Below are 6,227 nucleotides of genomic sequence, written 5' to 3'. Positions count from 1 at the left end.
CCCATGGATCAAGTGACATGAGAAGTGAAAGACAGTGGTGGGAATGGGAAGCACTGGGCACTGTGGGGGAGGATGGTCCAGGGGGAGTATCGCCTGGCCAGGGCGCCTAGTTGCTGGTGAATAAAGGCCACTTTTAACACCTTCTAGCATCGAGCCTTTTGGGGAAGGAGCTGGTGCACATGGGAGGGGGATCTGGATATGCACAATTAGTGTAGGAATGTTTCTCCAACTGGAAGGAAAAAACATACTAGGCTTTGATTTGAAAAACCTCAGGTCCTTTGAGGTTTCCATCCTTTGGGGCATCAGTAATGTTCCTTATAAAGAAAAGTCTATCCAGCCCAGGACACTTAGCCACCCTGGTGTTGACAAGAAAAATCTTTTCTACTGACCGTTTTCTACTTAGGTCAACTGATATTCTTGGAAAAGATTGTTTCTGTTATCTGAGGATCAGAATTAATCTTAAATGTAATTTCTAAGACTGTTTTCCCTGTTGACATACAGTTGACATGTAACATTGTAAAAATTTGAGGTATAACCATTTAATTTCCTATTTGCAAATGATTACTACCGCAGCATTAGCTAACATGGCCATCTTATCACATGCTTACTATTTCTTTATTGTTGTGAGAACGTATAAGATCTACTGTTGTAGCAACTTTCATGTAGTATTACTCCTTGTAACACCATGCTGTACTTCAGATTCCCAAAATGTATTCATCATTTCCTCCAAGGCTTTTTGAGGAACTAAGCCATCCTACACAGTATTATTTTTTATGTTCAAGTAAATCTCTATTTACAAAAGGAGGCAATAGAAAGATTTGGGACCCCAGCTGCAGTTTGTCAATCTTTCATTTAGAGTAGTAATTTTAACTGAGTATGACTGCCTCACTTCAGTTCAGTCGTTCAGCCATATCCGATTTTTTGCAACCCCATGGACTGCAGCATGCCAGGCTTCCCTGTCAGTCACCAACTCCCAGAGCTTGCTCAAACTCATGTCCATTGAGTTTGTGCTGCCTTCCAACCATCTCATCCTCTGTTGTCCTCTTCTCCCCCTGCCTTCAATCTTTCCCAGCATCAGGGTCTTATCTAATGAGTCAGTTCTTCCCATTGCATGGCCAAAGTATTGGAGCTTCAGCTTTAGCATCAGTCCTTCCAATGAATATTCAAGACTGATTTCCTTTAGGATTGACTGGTTGGATCTCCTTGCAGTCCAAGGAACTCTCAAGAATCTTCTCCAACTCCACAGTTCAAAAGCATCAATTCTTCAGTGCTCAGCTTTCTTTATAGGCCAACTCTCACATCCATACATGACTACTGGAAAAACCATAGCTTTGACTAGATGGACCTTTGTTGGCAAAGTGATGTCTCTGCTTTTTAAAACACTGTCTAGGTTGGTCATAGCTTTTCTTCCAAGGAGCAAGCGTCTTTTAATTTCATGCTGCAGTCACCATCTGTGGGTGAATTTGGAGCCCAAGAAAATAAGTCTGTAACTGTTTCTCCATCTTCTTGCCATGAAGCGATGAGACAGAACACCATGATTTTCATTTTCTGAATGTTGACTTTTAAGCCAGCTTTTTTTTACTCTCCTCTTTCACTTTCATCAAGAGGTTCTTCAGTTCCTCTCTGCTTTCTGCCTTAAGGGTGGTGTCATCTGCATATCTGAGGTTATTAATATTTTTCCCAGCACTCCTGGTTTCAGCTTGTGCTTCATCCAGCCTGGCAATTTTGCATGATATACTCTGCATATAAGTTAAATAAGCAAGGTGACATTATACAGCCTTCACACACTCCTTTCCCAATTTGGAACCAGTCCATGTCCAGTTCTAAATGTTGCTTCTTGACCTACAAACAGATTTCTCAGGAGGCAGGTCAGGTGGTCTGGTATTCTTATGTCTTGAAGAATTTTCCACAATTTGTTGTGATTCACACAGTCAAAGGCTTTGGCATAGTCAATAAAGCAGAAGTAGATGAGCTCTCTTGCTTTTTCAATGATCTAATGGGTGTTGGCAATTTGATCTCTAGTTCCTCTGCTTTTTCTAAATCCAGCTTGAACATCTGGAAGTTCTTGGTTCCTGTACTGTTGAAGCCTTGCTTGGAGAATTTTGAGCATTACTTGGGTTTTATTTATTTACTTATTTTTGGCTGGGCTGAATCTTCACTGCTTTTCTCTAGTTGTGAAGCGCGCACTCTGTTCTCTGTGTTATCCAAAAGCCATGTGGGCTTTTCTCTAGTTATGGCGAGCTGGGGCTGCTTGCTAGTTGCTGTGTGCAGGCTTCTCACTGTGGTGGTTTCTCTTGTTGAGGGGCACAGGTTCCAGGATACACAGGCTTCAGCAGTTGTGGTGCATGGGCTCAGTGGCTGTGATTCCCAGGCTGTGGAACACAGGCTCGATAGTTGGGCACAGGCTTAGTTGCTCTGCGGCATATAGGATCCTCCCAGATTGTCCCATGTCTCCTGCACCGGCAGGTGGATTCTTTACTACTGAGTCACCAGGGAAGCCCCCAGGTAAAAATTAATTTTAAAAATGTTTATAAAAGGATGGGTGAGCAAAGTAGAATTTACAGAAGAGTTGCAACATCAGAGGTAGAGGAGGAGAGGTTTGCCTTGCACATTCCACAACAAGCGACTTAGAAATATATTTAGACATTCTGACTCTCCAGGGTGACTTTTCAACCCACCAATACCTCAAGAACTTCGACACCTTTACCCCTTTCCCACAAGCAGAATCTTGTCATATCTCCCTTCTGTGTATACTATGATATACAAATTAATCAAATGAACAAGCAAACAAAAACACAACATAAAAAGAGACAAGAAAACTTCATAAAAGAGTATATTGTTGAGTTGCATATCAAATGTAGTGATAGGTTATATTTAATAAGATTTTGAACAGTGCAAAGGTGTCCCTGGTAGCTTGGCTGGTAAAGAATCTGCCTGTAATGCAGGAGACCTGGGTTTGATCCATGGGTTGGGAAGATCCCCTGGAGGAGAGCATGGCAACCCACTCCAGTATTCTTGCTTGGAGAATCCCCATGGACAGAGGAGACTGGCAGGCTATTGTCCATGAGGTGTCAAAGAGTTGGACATGACTGAGTGACTAAGAACAGAATGATAAAATTTTGAACAGTGCAAATCAAAAGATGTGACATGAATTACTAAATATTCTCCAAATCCCCCTAAATCAGAAAAAAATTCATCAAGGGCAGAATAATTACAAAGTTGGTGAATAGCATGAAACATAAACTCAAATATTTTAGTAATTATATATAATGTAAATGAGCTAAGTGCTCCATGTAAAACACAAAAATTGATGGATAGGATTAAAATAAACACAGCCTAACTTCTTAATATTTACTAAAGGAACATATAAAACATACAAACTTCAGGAACCAGCTATATGTATACCTATATCCCCTCCCTCTTGAACTTCCCTCTCCCTATCTCCCTCCTCCCCCCCGGTCATCACAGATAACAAAGCTAAGCTTCCTGTGCTAAAAAGCAATTATACTCCAATTTAAGACAAAATTTAAAGCAAAATAAAACATACGTTTAGTACCTTCAAAAAAATAAAACGCACGAACAGAGAAATTCTGAATGTAAAAGCATAGAGAAAGAGTATAGCATGTAAATATGAGCCAGAAGAAAATTGGAGTAATATTAATGTCAGACAAGACAGAATTTATGACAAAAGTATTAATGAAGAGTTTCAGCTTGTAATGAAACAGGTTCAATATATAATAATTTGTAATATATTACATAATCATGAGTAAAACATAACATTTAAAAACTTTCATGCACCTAGTAATAAAATCTTAAAATATAACTATATATATAACAATTTCCCCAAATAGGGAAAAAGTAGAAACAGTGGCAGATTTTAGAGGCCGAGAAAGGGCTCCAAAATCACTGCACACAGTGACTGCAGCCATAAAATTAAAAGACGCTTGCTCCTTGGAAGAAAAGCTATGACAAACCTAGACAGTATACTAAAAAAGCAGAGACATCACTTTGCTGACAAAGGTCCATATAGTCAGAGCTATGATTTTTCTGGTAGTCATGTGTGAATGTGAGAGTTGGACCAAAAGGAAGGCTGAGTGCTGAAGAATTGGTGCTTTTGAACTGTGGTGTCAGATGAGACTCTTGAGAGCAAACCAGTCCATGCTAAAGGAGATCAGCCCTGAATACTCATTGGAATATTCAAGGATGCTGAAGCTGAAGCTCCAATACATTGGCCACCTGTGTCAAGAGCCGATTCACTGGAAAAAGGCTCAGATGCTGGGAAAGATTGAAAGCAAAAGTATAAGAGGGCAACAGAGGGTGGGATGGCTGGATGGTATCATCGACAATGAACATGAGTCTGAGCAGACTCTGGAAAAGTGAAGGACAGTGAAGGACAGGGAAGCCTGGCATGCTGTATTTCATGGGTTCACAAAGAGAGTTAGACATGACTTAGCGACTGAACAACAAAGTAACAATTTAAAATTTGCAAGCAGGCTTCCCACATGGTGCAGTAAAGAATCTGCCTGCAATGTAGGAGACACGAGATGCAGGTTTGACCCCTGGATCAGGAAGATCCCCTGGAGGAGGAAATGGCAACCCACTCCAGTATTCTTACCTGAAAAATTGTATGGAAGGCCACAGTTAGTGGGGTTGCAAAGAGTCGGACATGACTGAGCATGCACACACATGCAAAATTTGCATGTACCTAGTAAGATAACTTAAGCTATATAATACAAAATTGATAGACCAATAAGGAGAAATAGACAAACCCACAAGGCAAAATATTTTGACATATTCTCTCCATAATATTCTCTTATGATAATAAATGTAGGCTATGAATAATTATCAGAAGATTTTGAAAAATCTTATAGTATTTTGAAACAAGAAATAGAATTTTAAATAATCTATGTATGGAAGAAATAATAATTGGAAAAAAGAAAACATGTAATATTGTACTAGTGATTCCAACCAGAGTAATAAGATGGAGTGTGGAGGGGGGGAGATTAAAAAAGGAAAAATTAGCATCATCATTTTTCACAAACAATATTGTTTTGACAATAAAGTCCAAAGAATATACAGATAATTTGTTAAAAATCAGTGAGTATAGAAAGGTACAGTATGCAAAGTCTTTGAAAAAATTGATTGTGTTCGCATATAACAATACCATTTAGAAAAGTAAACTTGAAAATGATGCCATTTATGATATCAAAACACTTCAAGGACCTAGGAGTAAATCTAGGAAAAGATGTGTTAGATTTCCAGAATCAAATTATAAAGCATAATTTGGAGATATAAGGGAAGATGTAAATGAATGAATGAATATGTATACAATTTGGAAGAAGAAATGTAAAGATGTAAGTGGGTCCAGATTAATATATATATACAGACAATCCCAAACAATATCACAGCATGTTTTTTAGTGCGGAAAATGACAAATGTTTCTGAAATTTATATAAAAATGAAAAGGATTGCTTCACCAAGACATTCTGTTGTTGTTCAGTTGCTAAGTCGTTTCCAACTCTTTGTGACTCCATGGACACCAGCATGCCAGGCTCCTCTATGTTCCACTGTTTCCCAGAGTTTGCTCAAATTCATGTCCACTGAATCAGTGATGCTATAACCTTCTCATCCTCTGCCCCCTTCTCCTGCTGCCCTCAATCTTTCCCAGCCTCCCAGTCAGTCTTTTCTAATGAGTTGGCTCATTGCATCAGGTGGCCAAAGTATTAGAGCTTCAGCTTCAGCATCAGTCCTTCCAATGAATATTCAGGGTTGATGTTTTTGGATTGACTGGTTTGATCTCTTTGCAGTCCAAGGGATTTTCAAGATACTCTTGAAGATGAGGAAAGGGGTCAGAATCAATTCTACCAGATATCAAAATCTGTTTATAAAGCTACTCCAATTCAGAAGCAGGGGAAAGGCCAAACAGAATAATGGAACAGAATAAAAGTTCCAGAAACACAACTGGATGTATTTAGACACTTACATATGACAAAGTATTGCAGAGCTGTAGAGAAATACCAGTTTTTCAACAAATAGTGCTAGATCAGTCGACTATCCATCCATACGGGAAATCATGAAGTGTGTACCCTACCTACACCACACAAAATTCCAAGTGTATTGTAGACCCTCATGTGAAATATAAAATAACAAATTTAAAGGATACTGTATTTGTAGAAGAATATCTGTATTCTATACAACTTTGTGGTAGGGAAAGAAATTTTAAACCA

The sequence above is a fragment of the Capricornis sumatraensis genome, chromosome 2, assembly GCF_032405125.1.
Source record: "Capricornis sumatraensis isolate serow.1 chromosome 2, serow.2, whole genome shotgun sequence".
Classification (NCBI taxonomy): domain Eukaryota; kingdom Metazoa; phylum Chordata; class Mammalia; order Artiodactyla; family Bovidae; genus Capricornis; species Capricornis sumatraensis.
The sequence above is the reverse complement of the archived record's forward strand: the minus strand, read 5'-3'. Positions refer to the sequence as shown.